The sequence below is a fragment of the Salvelinus alpinus genome, chromosome 9 (genome assembly GCF_045679555.1).
Source record: "Salvelinus alpinus chromosome 9, SLU_Salpinus.1, whole genome shotgun sequence".
NCBI lineage: Eukaryota > Metazoa > Chordata > Actinopteri > Salmoniformes > Salmonidae > Salvelinus > Salvelinus alpinus.
The window spans coordinates 80,480,974-80,503,498 of NC_092094.1; positions in this window are offsets into that span (position 1 = coordinate 80,480,974).

The window sequence follows — 22,525 nt, forward strand, 5'->3', positions numbered from 1 at the left end:
CTGTTTGATTGCCTTGCGGAGAGAATAGCTACACTGTTTGTATTCGGTCATGCTTCCGGTCACCTTGCCCTGGTTAAAAGCAGTGGTTCGCGCTTTCAGTTTCACGCGAATGCTGCCGTCAATCCACGGTTTCTGGTTTGGGAATGTTTTAATCGTTGCTGTGGGTACGACATCGTCAATGCACTTCCTAATGAACTCGCTCACCGAATCAGCATATTCGTCAATATTGTTGTTGGACGCGATGCGGAACATATTCCAATCCGCGTGATCGAAGCAGTCTTGAAGCGTGGATTCAGATTGGTCGGACCAGCGTTGAACAGACCTGAGGAGGGGAGCTTGTTGTTTGAGTTTCTGTTTGTAGGCTGGAATCAACAAAATGGAGTCGTGGTCAGCTTTTCCGAAAGGGGGGCGGGGGAGGGCCTTATATGCGTCGCGGAAATTAGTATAACAATGATCTAGGGTTTTTCCAGCCCTGGTAGCACAATCGATATGCTGATAGAATTTAGGGAGTTTTGTTTTTAGATTAGCCTTGTTAAAATCCCCAGCTACGATGAATGCAGCCTCAGGGTGTGTGGTTTCCAGTTTACAAAGAGTCAGATAAAGTTCGTTCAGGGCCATCGATGTGTCTGCTTGGGGGGGAATATATACGGCTGTGATTATGATTGAAGAGAATTCCCTTGGTAGATAATGCGGTCGACATTTGATTGTGAGGAGTTCTAGATCAGGTGAACAGAATGACTTGAGTTCCTGTGTGTTGTTATGATGATCACACCACTTCTCGTTAATCATAAGGCATACCCCCCCGCCCCTCTTCTTACCGGAAAGATGTTTGTTTCTGTCGGCGCGATGCATGAAGAAACCAGCTGGCTGCACCGACTCCGTTAGCGTCCCTTGAGTTAGCCATGTTTCCGTGAAGCAGAGCACGTTGCAATCCCTGATGTAGGAGAATATAACACAATAGATCTGGTAAAAGATAATACAAATCTAAAAACAACCGTTCTTTTGTATATTTTTTTTGTCCCATTATCTTTGAAATGCAAGAGAAAGGCCATAATGTATTATTCCAGCCAGGTGAAATTTAGATTTTGGCCACTAGATGGCAGCAGTGTGTGTGCAAAGTGTTAGACCGATCCAATGAACCATTGCATTTCTGTTCAAAATTGTGTATCAAGACTGCCCAAATGTGCCTAATTTGTTTATTAATAACTTTTCATGTTCAAATTTGTGCACTCTCCTCAAACAATAGCATGGTATTCTTTCACTGTAATAGCTACTGTAAATTGGACAGTGCAGTTAGATTAACAAGAGTTTAAGCTTTCTGCCAATATCAGATATGTCTATGTCCTGTGAAATGTTCTTGTTACTTACAACCTCATGCTAATCGCATTAGCCTACGTTAGCTCAACCGTCCCGTGGAAGGGACACCAATCACGAAGAAGGTAACTGACTTGCCTAGTTAAATAAAATAAATACATTTCTAAGAAGGTTAAAAAGAATGCATGGAATTCCTGATTGACCATACTGCCATTGCTACATACTGAAAAAATATTATGTGAGAGATCTTCCCTGGTGGCGCAGAGGATAAAATACCTAGCTTGGGAACCAAACATTGCAAGTTCTAACCCCACATATGCAGATTGTCAACATATAAAGTGTAAAAAAAAATGATTTAATGTTTGTATGATGTCCTATAAATTAAAATACTGTGGGTCTACAATATGGACCTTAAATGAGAATTTCCATTAAATCTGGAGAGAAACATAATGGGGATGTACTCCAATCTGCTTGATTAAGGAACTAGAATTTTGCACGCTGAGAATGTTGTGGTAGTATTAGGTCAAACTTAAATATAACCTTTTCTTAATGTTTTTTAAATGTTCTGAGGACCTCCAAGACAAGGTAAAATGTATATTCTGTGAACATCAATGGAATATTATGTAAAACCTAAAACAGATATGCTATGAACGTTATGAACACGGACTTATTTGTAAATTGTGGAACATTATTTAACATTTTGGGAATGTTCTGTGCAACCTTCGTGAATATCACAAGAATATTTGTGCAAAATTAAGGGAATGTCCTGTGCAATCTAGCTTAAACATTGTATGAATGTCATCTCAACTGAGCATATTTTGTGTTTTGGAAACATATCTCTTGTACTGTATCCACAATGTTCCCACAACCTAATAACATTTTCTGGGAACATTTAATGAACCAATTAACCTTTTCACGTGTGAGTTTTTTTATGCGTGTGATGTCAGAATGCACTCACTGTTCCAAAATGTGTTTTTTACGCAACAGGACAGCTATCCCCATGTTGCCCTCAACCAATGTTGTAACCTCTTATCTTTGGCTGACGTGAAAAAATCAAACATGGCGGCATGCACAAACTACCCATCGTCAGATTACTTTCGATTTTTGGAAAGTTTTTAACTCCATTATTTTGATGACTGGTGAGGTCACCCATGATGTGATGAACTGTAAATAGTAATTGCTATTAGCTAATTCATATTATGGTTTCTGTCAGCCGAGCGTTAGCTATATATGACCGCTTGTGTTAGGTCACTCTTTCATCAGTTAGCGCTGCGACTAATGTAGCCTACATTTTCCGGTTTGGATGACAATTGTGTTATGTTATAGCTACTTCTGTGAATGTCTGAGCATTGCATCCAAAAACAAACTGCTCACATTGAGGACATAACGTTGTAAAGACTGTTTTGTGCAAAATGTTTCTGTGAAAATACCTTGTGGCCAGCTCAAACGCTGACTGTTGCATCAATTGTAACTGGACGTTCTAAATAAGTGTTCTAATCACACCGGTTTGAGCGTACGCTGCAGGGACCACTGTAGGATGATCACACCCATGTCTTTCAAATGGTTTAATGTGTTCTAGGAACGTTCTTGCAACATCAGGTGAATGTTTTTTGCACCCTAAAAGAAACGTTGCAGATCATCCGTACAACTGGACAGGTTTTGTGTTTTGGGAACGTATCTTGTGTGACGTCACCACAATGTTCCCACCAGACTGTTCCCACAACTTAATGAAACATTCTGGTAACGTTTAAAGAACATACTAAATGTGTTCTGGGAACATTCTTGCAACATCAGCCTAATGTTTTATACAAACATTGTATAATCATCAGCACGACTGGAACATTTACCGCAACCGAACGAATGTTCTGGGAACTTTCACAGAACCAATTTTGGTTTGCTGGGAAAACATTACTGGTACATTGTGTTATTACATGACCTGTAGAGCTAATGTTAACTTTGGGGAATGTTCTGTGGTGGTTGTTACAGATGTTGTGCACAACATTTTAGTGAATGCTAGAACATTCCAATGATATTTCATTTTAAACATTTAAAAATGTTTAAAAAGATTTTGTTATCATTTTGGGATATTATCGTCCTAATGTCAGATAAAACCCTAACTCGAACTTAATGGGAATCTTAGCTAATGTTTTTGGAATGTTCCCGGTTTGCTGGGTTGTGGTTTCCAGGGGGAGTCTCGTCTCCAGAGGCACACTGAGCTAATTGCCCTCCCCCTCCCCCCCCCCCCCCCACCCCAAACACACACACACACACACGCACTCACACATCACCCCACTCAAACCCTGCCTCTGTAGCCCCAGCCACTGGTTCTGGAAGGGAGGAGGAGGGCTGGATTAATGATAATTGCGGTGTGTGGGAGGCTGGAGAGAGGCCAGGATTACAGAGGGATTCTCCTTGATCCACAGAGATGCTGATGGTAATGCTCTCTGCCCATCCCTCCCTCCTCAATTGCCTCTGCACACACACATGGTCACATACACACACATTACACAGACATACTCTACAAGCACACACAAACACATACACACACAGAGACACATGGTGGACAGAGGGACGTGGTTACAGCAGTATGCAGTAAGTACAGGGTCTGCATGTCCGTGCTGAGAGCCAGTGTTGGTGAATCACTCCTTCCAGGGCTGTAGACTGAGACTAGCCTTGCGTCAGGGTCGCTCCTCGCCTGTTTGTGTCTGCCCTCGTGTGCGCAGGCCGCCCCTGCAGCTGACGCACCACCACCTCACTGGGGTTAACACACAATCTTTTTCCCAAATGCTGCCATCTCCCAACCCTCCCTGTGCTGTCTGACTCACCTCCCCCTCATTTATTACCATATAATTACTACATAGTTATTATATTACCCGGAACTTGATATGGTAATCCTCACTTCAAAGTTTTGTAAAATGTTGGTGTACCAGTACAGCTACTGACTGTTCATTTTAACCCCAACAATGGAATAACAGTAAATGAACCATCCTGAAAACAACATTATTTCCATACAATCCACTGGACCTCAGAGAGTGTCATACAATCCACTGGACCTCAGAGAGTGTCATGCAATCCACTGGACCTCAGAGAGTGTCATGCAATCCACTGGACCTCAGAGAGTGTCATGCAATCCACTGGACCTCAGAGAGTGTCATGCAATCCACTGGACCTCAGAGAGTGTCATGCAATCCACTGGACCTCAGAGAGTGTCATGCAATCCACTGGACCTCAGAGAGTGTCATACAATCCACTGGACCTCAGAGAGTGTCATGCAATCCACTGGACCTCAGAGAGTGTCATGCAATCCACTGGACCTCAGAGAGTGTCATGCAATCCACTGGACCTCAGAGAGTGTCATGCAATCCACTGGACCTCAGAGAGTGTCATGCAATCCACTGGACCTCAGAGAGTGTCATGCAATCCACTGGACCTCAGAGAGTGTCATGCAATCCACTGGACCTCAGAGAGTGTCATACAATCCACTGGACCTCAGAGAGTGTCATGCAATCCACTGGACCTCAGAGAGTGTCATGCAATCCACTGGACCTCAGAGAGTGTCATACAATCCACTGGACCTCAGAGAGTGTCATGCAATCCACTGGACCTCAGAGAGTGTCATGCAATCCACTGGACCTCAGAGAGTGTCATACAATCCACTGGACCTCAGAGAGTGTCATACAATCCACTGGACCTCAGAGAGTGTCATGCAATCCACTGGACCTCAGAGAGTGTCATGCAATCCACTGGACTTCAAAGAGTGTCATACAATCCACTGGACCTCAGAGAGTGTCATGCAATCCACTGGACCTCAGAGAGTGTCATGCAATTTCTTCCTGATGGTGTGTTCAAGACCCTTCTTGTGTAGATAGATCCCTCCGCCAAACCTTCCCTTTCTGCTCCGTCAGGCTCCTCTGCTATTAAACCACCCCTGTGTGTGAGAGAGAAGCCGCAGCCTGCCCTCTACCTCTCCCCTTAACAAAATCATGTCAAAAAGCAATTAATATCTTAATACCTCCATCAGCGTGTCCGCGTCAGTGGCCGCCAGCCGCCAGGCCTCACAACTCACCGACTCGTTGTTTTCCACCCCGGGGCTGGCCGGTGGTTTCCCTGGTCTCATTTCCCAGTGCCCCGGTGGTCAGCTGTGGTTTTCAGGGGCACGGGGAAGGAGACTGTGGGTAGGGAGGCCTCCACTCCCTTCCACTCCCAGACCAGCGTTAAGTACTCTCCAGTCTCTTCAGTCCCGAGAGCTGCAGTTGCCACAGCCCTGACTCCTAATGCAGTGGCCAGTCAGAAGCCCCAATCCACTCATACAATCCATTATGGCCAAAGAAGATCAGGCCTGTATTAGGGCCAACACCAGGCTCCAGTCTGTATCTTCAATAGGCTAATAGATGCCGAGGAGCGTTGTTTCAGATGGGAAAATAATTTTGTTTACACAAGCTGTGATGGTGTAAAATATGTTGGATTGGAAGTCTTTTTCACAAGTTAATCATAACTGAAATGTAAAATACAACATTAACATAATTACTAATACTCTTGTGCGATACAGTATTAAGATGTAGTGTTTCACAGAAGAAAACATGGGAGTCACCATCTCATTGTTAGTTTGTATGTTATCTGTGCTTAGTATAAGTCTGCTGACTCTGCCTTTGTGTCTGTCTGTGAGGACATGTGTTTAATTTCCACATGCAAATGTCAGCGAGGTACATCACTAAAAACTGGGATGAAGTACTTTACCACCATCTCCAGGGGCGTCTCTCTTACACACGCTGTGTTAATACAATACCTGGTCTGAGTTAGGTGTTTCTTTTACAGCTTAGCTTTTCAAAGGAAGGAAAGGCAAGAAGAGGAAGGCTTCTGAGCCATGGCTCCACATTATTTTGTTTTTTCACTTTTTCATTCATTTCTTTTGGCAGGGTCTCCCTGAAACTGGTGGAAGGTCTTGGCAAACCATGCGATAAAATCTCATGATTAAAGAGGCTAAAATAAGTATATAACTCGTGTGTCTATTAACCACTGAGAAGAAAAAGAGAGAGAGAAAGTGTTTTTCTTTTTCTGCCCTTGCCTGGCCAGTGAGTATGGTTGAATAATTATATAATCTCTTCACCCCCTCCTCCTCTTTCTGTCTCTGTCTCTGTCTCTGTCTCTGTCTCTGTCTCTGTCTCTGTCTCTGTCTCTGTCTCTGTCTCTCTCTCTCTCTCTCTCTCTCTGTCTCTCTCTCTGTCTCTCTCTCTCTCTCTCTCTCTCTCTCTCTCTCTCTCTCTCTCTCTCTCTCTCTCTCTCTCTCTCTCTCTCTCTCTCTCTCTCTCTCTCTCTCTCTCTCTCTCTCTCTCTCTCTCTCTCTCTGTCTCTCTCTCTCTCTGTCTCTCTCTCTCTCTCTGTCTCTCTGTATGTGTGTGTAACCTCCCTGATTCTTTCGCTGTGTGGTTTAAGTCTGAGCTGCTACCGTTCTTCCATCATTTTTCTTACCCAGCTCATTTAGGAGCACTCATTAATGTTCAACACACACACACAGCAACGGCCCCCTCTGGCTTGTGACTCTAGCCGAGGTCATCTGATCCCCGCCAGGCAGGCCCACACACCTTGGCTGGGTGGGTGGCAGCAGTGCTGAGTACACTGTAGTGGTTTAGGCATGGCTCTCGACTCCACTCTGCTCTGCTCTGGACACTGAGCCTCCGACTGCTGTCAGTCGGCTCCAGTCTGCAGCTTTACTTTACCTTCAGACCAGGCTAACATTAAACACCAGCTGTACAAATACATATACATTTAAGTACTGGGCCATGTGGGAGAAATCCTGTCTTCTGTAGATTTTAGCTGTATTAATTACTTTACATAAGGTTATTTTGCAATGGTTGTTCTGATAATATAGGAACTTGTAGTGGTGGTGGTCTAATGCATAGTGCTGATGGAGGCAACTTGTCTTTTCTTTCAAGGGCACATGTTGCTGAGAGGAGTATGGCATGGACCCAGCTGGACTGGACTGGACTGGACTGAACAGGGTCAAAATAATATAAGAGTTGTATTTCTGACGGGCCTATAGGGGGCTCATACCCTTACAGGGGGCCTATGGATATACTATCCACTTGACTTGGAAATACATAGAATATTGGCAGGTAATAAAACATGATTAAGGGTTTTGAATGCTGAGCCTACTTTGGCTTCTATTTTTTTCTCAGACGAAACCAATTCAATACCTTCGATACCATTGAAATGGTCTTCGTTGAGTAATGATTGGTGTTGGTGAGACAGAGAAAGTATTGTTATGATCCTTCTCTAGCTCTCTGTAAACTCTTCTGAGTGGCCCCATTGTAGGCCAGATCGATTTACTATTTATCCCAGATAGAGAAGAGTCATAATGCTGTGCACCATTGGGAGAGTAAATTCCTGTATCGCTGTCAGCTACATTAACTTACTTCCTGGATCTCAATTCAATTAGTGTTCGCTGCAGCATTCTCCAGCATTAATAAATCAATAGTGATGGCCTGCTGATAGGCTGTGAACGTCTATGAGGCCCCCCTCCCCCTTCTCCCCCCTGTCTCACATGTACATTATTGTTATGATCATTACCACTGCTGCAGGCAGTTATGAGATTGATATTTAATTGCACTCTGACTTGACAGGATGGAACATGCTTTTATTATTTAAAACACAGACAGACAGATATGATCTTGGGCATCGTTGCACAACAGGGCTGTTCAATAGAGAAGCGTTCATCATTTTACTGGTGCCCGCTGTTCTAACTCTGTGATTAAAGAACAAACATACAGTAGTCTTCAGGGCAGTTAACCCTCTCCCTGTTGCTTGCTGAAGGAAGGCCCATGCAGGGCAGTGAGATGTGTGGCTTGTCTATCTGTATGAGCTGTGGGAGAAGAGATGTGATTTTGTTTTCCAGCCGTTAAACTCCAGCAGCTGTTTGGAACTATCTGAGACGGGGAGTTGCGGCACGGGCCAGATCTGTGAGCTGTGTGATGAGGGGATGAGGAGAAGGGGATCGCTGCCTTAGCGGTTGTCCCTCAACCCTGAGCTCTGCCTGGGGAAGATTAAGGGTGTCAGGATGGAGAGAATGACACAAACGAATAAAGGCACAATGTGTACTATGACCCTGTTACTGAGGCAACGCGTGCTTATTATCTTAGACCGTTGAGATGAAATAATACTGATAGATTGCAGTCAGTGGTTTGCCGAGGGAAACAGGGAAACTTTCAGCAGTAAACAAGTGAAATGAATCTGTGAGAGCATCTTCATTTTAATTTCTCTGTTTGACAGTTATGTTAGTCTTTGAACAAGACAAAGAAACTACTTTTTTTATGCTAGTTAATGCAATGGGTATCTTGGAAATACAGCCCCTTTCAGTCATTGTCAAAGTCTCAGCTGTGTGTGGTCTTTATTTGTTGATGGGTATATTTTCCCTCCAGTTAGGTGCCTATTTCCTTTCAGTGGTGTATTATTTAGTTGGCTACTGACTGTTGCAATGTTCTTTTCCACTGTAGATATCTAAGATGTTGGTTGATTCCTGATTACAACATGTCACTTTATGAATTGCCAGCAGCTAATTTGGCCTCTGTGACTGATGAGACAGTTGATAAGGGCACTGTGACACAGATACTGTATATGGGGGCACGGCAATGTTCACTTCAGTAATCAGCTTCCCCTTTCCCCCCTTCCCCAAACTCTTCCCAAACGTCTTTATATATGGATTACAACGCATGGCACACATACTGGTAATCTAAGGTGAAATAAAACTATTTCAATCATATGGGGAGGCACAGGGAGAGTAAGGAAGAAGGGGGAGGCACTGAGACAGAGAGAATGATATATTTAGACTGCTGCCATGCCACTGCCTATTTCTGACTTTTGACCTTTGATGTTGATTTGGTAGAAACGGTCTACTGAGCAGGTCTTCAGTTCAGTCCCCTGTCTCTCCTTTTCTGAACAAAGTACCCCTCCAAAAAATGTTTGCCCTTCATTATCTTCAGTGAGGCAATTTTTGGGAACATAATACTGTCTCCAAGCGCTCGCTGCCAGGGCCCGGGCTGATCAAAACAGGACACGAGGAAGGGGAGTTAAAGAGAAGCACACCAACCAGTCAACTCATCTCCTTTCAAGGCATATGGTGCAAATTTGATAAAAAATGGGGGAGTTTTGGGCATTCACGTCGTTGACGTGAAAAATAACGCAGGCTGTAAAAACCCAAATCAAAAGTGCCTCTGGAAGTGATTAGCCACAAAGAAGAACCAGCTGCATCATCAGCGGCATCTCAATCTCCTATGGGCTGGCAAACTGGCCAAGCGGAGAAATAAAGAATCCCAACCCAGCTCCATGTGTGAGGATGAGCAACAGGGCTAGAGACTGTCAGATGAAGAGGTGAGGAGAATGGAGCGTGAGGAGAGAAGGGGGCGAGAGAGTAGAGGAGAGAAGAAGATGAGCCACAGGCCTCTGTCAGACAAGGAGAGGAGAGGTTCTCTCCTCTGAGAGGATGTGGGGGAGGTAGTGCAGGGAGGGAAGAAATGTGAGGAGGTGAAGGGATGATGGGTAAGGGAGGGAGGGAGGAAGGAATAAGGAGCAGGATCCTCTGGGATCCAAAAATGGAAGAGTCCCTGTGTGTCCTTAAATATTAATGTTCACTTGGAGAGTCCCAGCACTTACTACCGCTCAGTAGTGGCCCTAGGAGAGTAGATCTTTCTAATATGATCCCATCGTTTAGATATTATAGATTGAATGTTTATACTCCAGACATGTCGTTGTACCAGCTACACACCAGCAATAATAAGAGAGTGATCCCCCGACTAGACAGTACAACGTCTTCCCTTTCTCAGACCTCTAAAAGCCCCTCTCCTCTGCCGGGGGCTGAGGTGTCAGATAGTGAGAGGGTGTGGGAGCCAGAGGGAGCGTTGCTTCTATGGGCACGATGCCCATACTATATACCCCAGTGGCGGTCAATGCCGTTTATGATGAGGTAGGACAAAACATTTTTTTACCCATCAGTAGGTTGCTACAAGCTAGCCTATCAATGATAGTTTGCAAAGTAGGTGCACACAGGTCAAGAGAAACATTTGAGGTGACAGACAGTGACACATTCAGTACCGCCTTACACACTCTTGCCTGCATCTAGCTGATCTAGGGTGTAATCAACGCTAGCTGTCCTCCGGCTACACCACGGTGCTACCCTACAGAGTGCTGTTGAGGCTACACCACGGTGCTACCGTACAGAGTGCTGTTGAGGCTACACCACGGTGCTACGCTACAGAGTGCTGTTGAGGCTACACCACGGTGCTACCCTACAGAGTGCTGTTGAGGCTACACCACGGTGCTACCCTACAGAGTGCTGTTGAGGCTACACCACGGTGCTACGCTACAGAGTGCTGTTGAGGCTACACCACGGTGCTACCCTACAGAGTGCTGTTGAGGCTACACCACGGTGCTACCGTACAGAGTGCTGTTGAGGCTACACCACGGTGCTACCCTACAGAGTGCTGTTGAGGCTACACCACGGTGCTACCCTACAGAGTGCTGTTGAGGCTACACCACGGTGCTACGCTACAGAGTGCTGTTGAGGCTACACCACGGTGCTACGCTACAGAGTGCTGTTGAGGCTACACCACGGTGCTACCCTACAGAGTGCTGTTGAGGCTACACCACGGTGCTACCGTACAGAGTGCTGTTGAGGCTACACCACGGTGCTACCCTACAGAGTGCTGTTGAGGCTACACCACGGTGCTACCCTACAGAGTGCTGTTGAGGCTACACCACGGTGCTACCCTACAGAGTGCTGTTGAGGCTACACCACGGTGCTACCCTACAGAGTGCTGTTGAGGCTACACCACGGTGCTACCCTACAGAGTGCTGTTGAGGCTACACCACGGTGCTACGCTACAGAGTGCTGTTGAGGCTACACCACGGTGCTACCCTACAGAGTGCTGTTGAGGCTACACCACGGTGCTACCGTACAGAGTGCTGTTGAGGCTACACCACGGTGCTACCCTACAGAGTGCTGTTGAGGCTACACCACGGTGCTACCGTACAGAGTGCTGTTGAGGCTACACCACGGTGCTACCCTACAGAGTGCTGTTGAGGCTACACCACGGTGCTACCCTACAGAGTGCTGTTGAGGCTACACCACGGTGCTACGCTACAGAGTGCTGTTGAGGCTACACCACGGTGCTACCCTACAGAGTGCTGTTGAGGCTACACCACGGTGCTACCCTACAGAGTGCTGTTGAGGCTACACCACGGTGCTACCCTACAGAGTGCTGTTGAGGCTACAAAACAGTGTGTTTTCATCAATTATTTAGTATAGTTTTATCTAAAAGGATAACTTTTTTAATGTTTTACATTAAAAAAAAAAATGAAATTCACTGAGGAGGATGGTCCTCCCCTTCCTCCTCTTAGGAGCCTCGACTGATATACCCCCAGGACTATCTCATTACCTCCTCATCTCCATTAATCACTCAGAACACTCAATAGACCAAGAGCAGCCATCTTGTCCCTAGCACCTCTAAGACCATCCATCCATCTGCACAGGGCAGCACCAGGAATCAATGCCATCACCAACTGAGTCACAGGGGCCAGTTGAGGGCAGGGCCGGGCTGGGGCACATCCTGCATACAGCTCGTCTACGGTCATACCATAGTCAAATCCAGAGGTGAAGGTCAAGTTTCCAAATTGAGTGTCACAGATGCACCCAGACCACGGAGCAGAAGGTTCACCCCCCATGGTCCGTCTGTTTGTCCATTTCATATTGACCCATGTCTTTGTGGAGAGCGTGCCCTAGATTATGAAGGGCCCTATGCGATGGGAGGGAGAAGAAGACCATGGCCTGACAAAGACCATCGTGTCACCCAGAGGGAGTGGTCAGAGAGAGTTCAGGAGGAGGTCAGGGGAGAGGGTAGTGGTGTTGACTATATCCTGCACCTGTGGAGACTTCACAGCCTCTAAGAGAGCAATGTATAGATTAAGATCAATGTTACTGTATGTACAGTAACATCAAGTAGGATAAAAATGTGTCAAAGATTCCAGTTTTCTGTTGTTTGGATAAAAGAGTTTGGTCTGTATGCCCAGAGGTATCTGTATCTTGTATCAATACCCTCAGACATCAAGACAAACTACCTTATGCTAGTGATCGTGTTCTTAGAGGAGAATGAGATCACAGTAGTGTTACAACGCTAGATCTGAGAGTTCATGTATTCTTTACAGCAAAGGCTCATGGGATTGAGTGTGAGAGAGCAGCTGTGCAGTCTGTTTTCTTTATTGAAAATGTTGGGGTTAGAGAGCTTCAATGTTAGAGTCATGTAGAAAGCCTGCTCTTTGGAAGCGAGCATCCCCTTCGCCAAACTTTTGAGTTAGATACTGTAGTTGTAGTACCTAAAGGTTATTTTGTCTCCACTAGAGCTTGTACTGGAGTTGCAGTGAGAATCCCCGTGCCAGCCCAGCCCTGCTCAGAGAGAGCGATCCACTCCAGATGTGTGAGACAGATCAGACAGTCATACTGCTCAGAGCCCAGGAACGAGCCGGGGCCTTACCAAGGCATTACAAGCTCTGAGTGGTTAGACATATGGGCCATCAGGGAAAGTTTGACATCCACCTCCTGTCCTCCGCTCTCTCTCCCTCTTTCTCTCTAGCTTTCTCTCTCTCTCTCTCTCCACTGATAAGGGATATGTTAATCAGTATCCACTACCGCTGAAAGACACCCTCGCCCACAAAGTGAGTAAACCTAAACCGTTACTCAAGTGGGAGTTCATTTGATAGAAAACCCTCCTTGATTTGTTTGTGCCTCTTAAGTGGCTTATGACACGCAAGCTGCCCCTGTTTTTCCTGATAAATGGTTCTGGAGCGATGGAGCGAGCGAGGGAGGAAGTGTGTGAGACTTCGCCAAAGACGTTGGGGTTTTTCACAGCTTAACTATATTAAGAGCCCCCCCCCCCCCCTCCCCGCCCTCCCACAACACACATACTGAGAACGCCCACACATATGCACGCACGTACTTACACAATACTCACACACTCACACACACACTGGGTGGTATACATGGAGAGTAAGCAGGACTAAGATGGATTGGAGCTTTTCTTTGTCTGCTGTGCTATTTGGAGGGGGAAAGGGTGTGACTAATGTATACTACAGTCTCCCTGCCTGACTATATGCTCCTGCAGAGTGTACTGTGTGTTTACTTTGTAAAATCATACTGTCGGTCTTCACTCGGCTGACCTGGATGCCTCTAATTGAATGTTACCTGTCCCACAGCCTCCTCAGTAAGCAATGCCACACTGTATTAGCTCACACAGCTGCCATGCTAATGGTCCGTGAACACACACGGGGCCCTTGGCCAGAAGGGAGGTGTGTGTGTGTGCATGCACCTTTGTGTGTGGGTGTGTGCCTGCGTGTGTGTGCCTGTGCATGTGTTTGTGCGTCGCAGCAACTATACAACTGACTGCTGACAGTATGGCCACACACAGCTGAGTCCAGTGGTCATGCAGTTGTCCTGACAGCCTTAACTCCCTCCCAGTATTCCTGTCCAGGCCGAGAGGCGAGAGAGCTGCTGAAACACACAGATCTGCTCCGGCTGATGGAAGACCGCAATGGAGGAGTCTGTGGTGGCCTGCATTTCCTTTAATATCCTGGCTAATGTACCGAGAGAACACAGGCCAAGCAGAGAACACACTGGAGCTGGCCAACCAACCACCGCACCCCACCTCACTTATGTCATGTTTTCATTTGATCAGGTATAGATATGGTGAAGTTAGTAGTAAGTCAAATAGGAATGAGCTGAAAAGGATCATAGTCTTTAAAAATGGGCCCGTCTTCAGAAAAAGTACTTTTCCAAAAAGCTTCTCATCCGGCCGTTATATTTGATATACTCTTGTAGTAACCATATAAATGTAACCCTATACACCACTTCACTGTAAAACGGAGGTACAGTACCTATCTTCCAAACGATTCCCCACAGTCTATTATGTTAATATGATGTTCCAACGCCCACAGTAGTTTACAGTAAAACTATCACCTCAGCCCTCTGACAGTTGGATGCTGGGTTCACCCTTTGTTCTCTCTCTGGTATTAACCCACATCAGCCTGAGGTCTGAACCGCCTAGTGATCAGTGGTGGTGTTGGTGCCCCAATCAGTAGCCCACTAACAGCCTGGAGGTCTCCACCAGAGGTGGTGGAGGAAGGGGTGCAAAGACATGGAGAAAGGAGGAAAGTGGAAAGAGAGAGGTGAAAGAAAGAGGGCCAGAGAGTGAGGAGATGGAGGGAATGGGGGGTGGCCTCGACCACACAAATTAAGCATGGCTTCACGTGTAGGCCTTCATTGCAGGGTTCACAGCAGCTGGAGAAACCACATCTCCTCCCATGGACCCCAGCCAGGGCCGTGGCCAGACGCGAAAAAGCATCATCTTTTTTTATAAAACACTAGAAAAAAAGTAAACGGTTCAAAAGGCAGCAGTAAAAAGAGCCTGCATGGGGTTTTGGGCTCCGAGCTGAGGAAGGAAACCGCACAAGGATTACGAGCACACTGGAGCGAGCACTCACTAGCTCCTTTCCCTCCCTCCCTCCCTCCCTCTCTTTCTCTCTTTCTCTCCCTCCCTCCCTCCCTCCTCACCTCCCTCCCTCCTCTCCTCAACCACCTCCTCTCGGAAACCGTTACATTGAGCTGTTAACCCTGTCACCCAGTCAGAACTTCCTGTCTGCAGTACTCCTGCCGTGCATGGAACCCAACCAGCCAGCCTCACCTCCACTGATGAACAGCCCATCCGACAGAGTACTAGTACAGAACTCCACAGAGAAGTCTCCCTGTCCTCAGTAATATAGTACCTCCTGAGTTCACATAGCTCTAAGTCACTGGGAAAAGACATCAGTTCAACGTCTATTCTATGTTGGTTCAATGTAATTTCATTGAAATGACGTGGAAACAACATTGATTCAACTAGTGTGTGCCCAGTGGGTAAGCAAAGCTAGCGTTACATTTGGCAAGAGCAGCTGTCACTGACCGGCTGAGTAAGCACACCTGAGGATTGGACTCAGGTGCAAATGTAATGTACTGAGGCAGCTGCCTCCAATACCATTATGAATGGCAAAGACTGGGAATAACAAACTATGAGATTGTAGTTCTGAACAGGCATAATATTTAGGAGCAGGAGTTTTTCCTAACTACATGACCTGTCCAGTATAAACTATGGGCCCTAGTTATAGCCTATACAAAAAGCTCCTTGCCCCTAAAAACAAACTGTTCTAACTCTCATGCTGAGGCTTCCTGCTGACCCTGGTCATGTGACGTGGGTAGCTGGGCTGTGGTGGTTGTGATCGGGGTTCCAGCTCGGCTGGTTCGGTCTGGTTTCTCTCACATGGGAGGAGTACAACTTGGCTCTGTCCTCCCTCTACGTGACTGTCCACTAAGGTTTCTCTTAACAATAGATACTGTAAATGTTACGGGTGGCGTGTTCTCGTGTCATTCATAACATAATTACACGCTGCCCTATGGTCATCCTTGGACCGCTGCTATATATATAAATGTATGTGTATGTATTGATTTGTTTGGATCAGAGCCTTTCATACTTTCCTTTGCCTTTTGTATTCTGACATTTCCCCCAGTTCTGCTGTGTATGTTTTTAGTTCTGCTGGCCAGGGTAGATGAAAGAGCCCAGTGGTGTGATGCTGCTGTGTTTTCACCCAGGAGAGAAGAGAAGAGAAGGGACTGGCTCTCTGAGCTTTCCCCTGATGACAGACTCTTATTCTGGGGAGGTTTCTATTCCATGGAGGGTAAACACACACACACACACCGTGGTGGAGTGTGAAGGTGTTTACTGCAGAGTAACCCAGAGCAGAGGCAGTGTATACAACACAGCCAGGGTCTGACCACCTACTGCGTACTGCAGAAGCCCGGCAGCCATCCCAGCTGCTACGCATTTGGTGGGGCCTTTGGAATAAAGCTGTTGTCATAGGAAATAAATGCGATTAACGATATGCTTTGGTTGCTGTCATATCCTCTTATTTCTTTTAACTCTGTGTGTGAATGCGTGCGAGTGTGAGTATGTGGTATTTGTAAGTCTGTACTTTGCGTTTTACGTGAATTTGTTGGCATGTTTATCACCATTTCTAAGCATTTACATGTCTCTGTGTGTATGATTGCCACTTCATGTGAGTACACTCTCTTTCCCCTTTAGGATAAACAATGCATTTTATTGTATGACACTAAAACCTCAGCATGTGAATGCCAAACCTGAAAATTGACTACCTCTCTTCAATCTCCACTTGGGTGCAACAGAAGCATTTATATCTAGTCTCCTTCAATCTGGAGAGGGAGGAGGAGTAGGAGGAACATCTGCAAAGGGCCTTGATTATATCTGAAGATGTGAAGAGGGAGGATGAAGGGGGGGAGTAAAGGGGTAAGATGAAGGGGAAGAAATAAAAGACAAAGTTTCTGACTGTGAAATGACTGCCAGATTTCTATTTGTAACTCTTGAAAGCCCATGTCTATGCTGCTGCATATGGGATGTGGGATGAGAACTCTGGCGAATCAAAGCCTGTTGGATAGAGATCTCTGGAAGCCCCAGTTAGTAAACAGCACCATAAAAGCGGCTTTCGGGGTGGACCGTCTGCCCACCTTCAGTAAAACCCCGGCTTCTACAGGCTCCAGCACTGTGCCTGGCTGCACTCTCTCTGCAGGGGGGTGCAGATCACTGAGAACAGCAGTGGTTTCAAGCTCTCCATCCCAAACTATCATCCCTCACATTTCAATCGCCTCTTTTTTTACTTTTTCCCCCCACACAGATATCATCCTTTTGTTCTTGTCTGTTTATTTTTGCCTGATATCACTCCCTAACCCTCTCGAGGGGTTGGGTTAAATGCGGAAGACACATTTCAGTTGAAGGTATTCAGTTGTACAACTGACTAAGTATCCCCCTTTCCCTCTCTTCATCTTCTTCAGTATTGACTAGTGTGAGGCCTCTAGTAGTACTGTGCTAGTCCTGTATAATCTTTCCCATGCACCTCAGAGAGGAGGCACACATCCACACATCCACACACATAGGCCCAACCTCTGAGTCAGCTCTCTGTGGCTGCTTTATTTTTTACACTTTATCGGTGGCAAAGATCATTGCACAGTGTTTTTTTTTCTCGTTCAAGGATGTAAGTGTTTGTGACATTGTGGCTAGAGAGGGCGGAAGTGTTGAGGCCAAACTATTTCATTTTAAACTGCTCAAACCCAGTAGCATTCCAATATACCATTCGCTGAAGAAGAGGGGAAACAGTGTGCTTTGCAGTGAAGGAGGTTAATGCTGTGTGTTGTTCTTTTCCACTTCAGTGAGCAAAGTACCGTACCACAGAAACACCCTTCACCTTCACATGGGTTCTGGTGACCAGTCGCTCAGTTTGGTAAACTTTTATGTTAAAAATGGTTAACCATTTGGCACATAGCATCGTTAACCAATCGCTTATGTCATTTCACAAAATGAGTATGAATAGAAAAGTAACATATAATTGGTGTGTAACAGGTTTATTACAAAATACATGTGTTTTTACAGGACAGGGAGATTGTAGCTCGACACTAATTCTGTACATATATTTTTCATAAACCTTTATATAATCATAATCACATTCAGAACTGGTCATTTTCAAACCATTTAAAAATCGGCCCAGTTTAAAAAGAACAACAGATACTGTGACCCACATACAGTACAGACATAATGATCCCAACCACATACAGTACAGACATAATGATCCCACCCACATACAGTACAGACATAATGATCCCACCCACATACAGTACAGACATAATGATCCCACCCACATACAGTACAGACATAATGATCCCACCCTGAATCCCCTCCACCACCTCAGCTAAATGTTCACTTTGTCCTAGTCCAATCCCTCAGCTAAATGTTCACTTTGTCCTAGTCCAATCCCTCAGCTAAATGTTCACTTTGTCCTAGTCCAATCCCTCAGCTAAATGTTCACTTTGTCCTAGTCCAATCCCTCAGCTAAATGTTCACTTTGTCCTAGTCCAATCCCTCAGCTAAATGTTCACTTTGTCCTAGTCCAATCCCTCAGCTAAATGTTCACTTTGTCCTAGTCCAATCCCTCAGCTAAATGTTCACTTTGTCCTAGTCCAATCCCTCAGCTAAATGTTCACTTTGTCCTAGTCCAAACCCTCAGCTAAATGTTCACTTTGTCCTAGTCCAATCCCTCAGCTCTCTAAATGTACTGAGCAGGCAAAACTCTCTCGGAAACAAAGAGCAGTCTGTCTGTGTCTGTCTGCAGACAAAGCGGTGCCCTCTAGTGGTGTCCTATAGCATACCCCTGCAGTGCATGCTGAAGTCTTGATCAACAGCAGTAATGCCTCACGCCTAGGGACAGGAGTTTTTCCTGATCACGAGAGCTAACTCGGGGGCGGCAGGTAGCCTAGTGGTTAGAGCATTGGACCAGTAACCCAAAGGTTGCTGGATCAAATCCCCAAGCTGATAAGGTAAAAATCTATTGAACAAGGCAGTACTGTTCCCCAGTAGGCCGTCATTGTGATTAAGAATTTGTTCTTAACTGACTTGCCTAGTTAAATAAAGGTTCAATTAAAAAATTGTAAAAACTTGGAAAACCTCTGGGCCCTAGTCACGTAGTCAGGAAAAACTCCTGGGGTTTTGGACGAAAGAGGGTTTTCAAAGCAGGCTATTTCTGCCCCAGTCTGCAGACTGTATATCAGTAGTAAGAATGTATCCCTCTCTCAATGCATCTGATGTGGTTTGACAACCGTGGGTACAGGAAATGTGAAGCTAAGTAAGTATATGTGCAGGTTTTTCTAACTTTCTATCATGATGTCATTCTATAAATATAGATATTTTGTGGCCAAAGGATAGTTTCATAATAACAGTAATAAGCGGATGGGAATTACCCAAAACTTCATTTTTTCCAAATGGATATAAAAGTATTTTTGTCATAACAGCAAGAAACAAAACAAAACCTTACGAATATATTTTTCCTTCAATTTAAATATTAATAGGTCTGCTTAACTGCACATTTACAGTAATGACTCTATTCAATCCGTATCGCAGAAGTTCAGCGCTAAAGCCCAATTGAAATTTAAAGGCAAAAAGCCCAATTGAAATTTAAAGGCAATGTTCCTGTTCCTGGGGACTGCATTCAAGGTAAAAGCTGCATATGTAGGATCAATAGGAAATTACCTTCACATTTCTAGCGCACAATCTGTAAAGCTTCAGCGACACAGATTGAATAGAACCCTAAATTTCCTTCTCTCCTTCTCTCTTTCGCTCTCTCTGCTCTTGTTAATAGTTTAACGTCCCTCTCCACAGTAGGCCTCGTTAACTCCTCCTCTGAACAAATTAGTAGGTGTTAGTAGGCCAGAGGTCAGCGGCTGCTGCCATAGCGATGGGGCTCCAATAACACACAGCACACGTGGCCCTTATCTATCATAAAACAAAAAGGTGACTCTCAAAAGTGCATTACTTTTAATAGTGTTACAATATCAGTCAAACACTGGATGAATACAGTGGCTCACGTTTCAACTCAGTTGCCCCCGAGTTTCTCTGCTGCTGACTGAACTCACAGCTTTTATGATGGATACGCTGCATGTTTTTGTTCAGTCCTGGAGGGCCAGATAAATTGGCCCTCAGTAAAAACATTTCGCTGAATGCAGCAGCATTGGGGAAATTTACAGTGATGATTCAGCTGGTTAACCTCTCTGTAGAGAGAGGGGTGAAGGGGTGGGGGAGGCAGTAGAGAGACGGATGGATGGAGGGATGGAGGAAGGCGACTGAGGGATGGGGGGACAGGGAGGGAGGGAGTCTTGAGGCTGGCTTTTACACGTTGAGAAGATACTCTGATCCTAGTCCAATGCCACAGCCCAGCCCCCTGATTTACACCTGTGTGCCTTCACCCCACGTCTCTCTGCTGGGAGATGGATGGAGGAAGGCAGGCGTCTGGCTCTTCTCGACCATATGTTAAAATACACCTCCCATGCAGGGCAGGTGGTTCATCAATGGGAGTATTATTACCTAGCCATTAAAAACAATGATATCTCTTCGAGAAAAGGAGGACAACTTACTTAAAAAATGTAATAACTTCACTGAGTGACACAGAAAGTTATAACTGCTTTCATTCATGAATACACTGTATAGGAATAATTCTTGCCGTATGCAGTGATCTCAATCGAATGTCCTAGATTTTCGAGAATGTAAAAGACAGAGTGTGTGACTGAGAGAAAACAGACACCACCGGAAAGGTGTCGCATAACCCACACTTGTTTATCTTGGTCTGGAACTTGTAATTTCTCGGGTGTGAGTGTAAATTACATGTCGCCCCACATTAAATATGAAACCCAATTGACGGATAATTATTGATGGCATCACCTCTTATCTAGCGGTACCTTGGGTGGTAGGGAGGGAGGGACGCAATACTACAGAGAGCATCTCCCTGCATTAGGAGTTCCTTGAGGTTAGAGACTCTACCCACGGTGACCACCCATTTGTTTTTAGCTTTGTGATTGATGATCGCAGGAAGTTCGTAAAAGAAGATATCCCCCTCCAGTACTGCATCATCTTGGGCAGTGATGGTGGACTGCTGAGTGGACTGCTGAAGTGCTTCTTCAACCACAGCTAAGTCTTTTCTGTGGACCTGAGGACACTCATGGCGCTGGGAGGATGTGTAACGATTGGTTTGGTTGGAAGGATGAGGGAGTGTATGTTGGGGTTAGAGTTGGGGATGGGGAAAGTATGGGTTAGACAGGCAGGTTACCCACACTGTTCTCTGAGCCTGTAAGCCACTCCCTCTGCCCCCAATAGTGGTGTGTGGGGTGGCTTTGGCTTCACAAGTGCTCCCACATTAAACATGTTTAAATTGTACACCCATAATCATGGTAGTGTAGTAATAAAACGATGATACCACTGACAGAGGAGCTCCTTGCCTGGTGGAATTCTGTTTATGGGGCTGTTGACCATGTCTTCCTCAACAGGAAGTATTATGTCTAGGCTTATTCAAACAACGGATAGCTCAATTGAATGCTCAAGGTCAGTTGCATGCATGACATAAACACGTATTTGAAATGAGTGAGGATGTACAGGTATGTTACCTAACTTTGATTCTATGTGAGACCTATTTAAGTGATGTATTGAACCCTACCAACCAGGCCTCACTAAGAACCTGAGACAGAGATGGAGAGATAGACAGTGAGTGAACCAATAAGTGAGCTAACAAAATCTCCAGTATGGGGATAGGGGGCCATAAAAGACTCACTCCCAGCGCTATTAGGTACCCCCCGGCGATAATCAATACGGCTTAATAACCTATAATCGCATCTCATCACGTCAGAAGTGATGGTGACTGATAGGCCGGGCGGCCGAGCTGGTCCTAATGCACTCCTGGCGGTAAGCGACTGTGTATTACTCAATAAGAGCCTCTGGAATCAGACTGATCAGTAATGGATAGGATTCGTTCAACTGGCAGAGAAATGACATGGAAACAAAACCTAAAAACCCTGGCTCCATGAAGTGGAGGTGAAGTGGCAAGATGTAGGAGGGCGTTCTAGAGAGAAATTGAATTCAAAGCGCTTGCTACTGGTCTGTGAAACATGGACTTTGAACAATAAATGTAAGTTACACTCTCTGCTGGCTGGGTGATATGTAGATGTTTTAAATATTTAAAGTCGTGTTACTTATTCAAGGAGGAGTATTTGGTTCTATATGCAGAGAAATTCTGTATAATGTAGCGCTTGGAACTGAGGTGGACTTGCCTCTCAATAGAAGGCCATTTCACACTGTTAAAACACTTGAATTCAGAGCTGTGAATGGACCGTTAGCATTCACACATGTTATAAAACACCAAGGACGACAGATATAAAAAGAGCTTTTTAGGCGCTCTGAAAATATTTTCGGAAACAGAAATAGCCTTGCACTTTTAAAGAAGGACAGTTTTTTTTATAACTGGAGTGTGACAGGTCGTATATCTGACTGTTGAAATCTCATTTGAGGAAGAAATGTTTATTTTTTCTCTCAGCCACAACTTAAAACCAAAGAATCTGCTATCCTCCCCGTTTTCTCATCAGACGATTCTCTGTTTCCCCTGGCCGCCAGAGACGAGGAGGGGGGTTTGGGGGCCTGATTGACTAAAAGTGGCTGAGGTTTCCTCAGGTCCTGTTTGGGTACTGAGACCATCCTGTGCTCCGCCTGCGACCGGGAGTAACCCTCTGAGACAGAGAGAGACGCTCCGACGTCCGGGT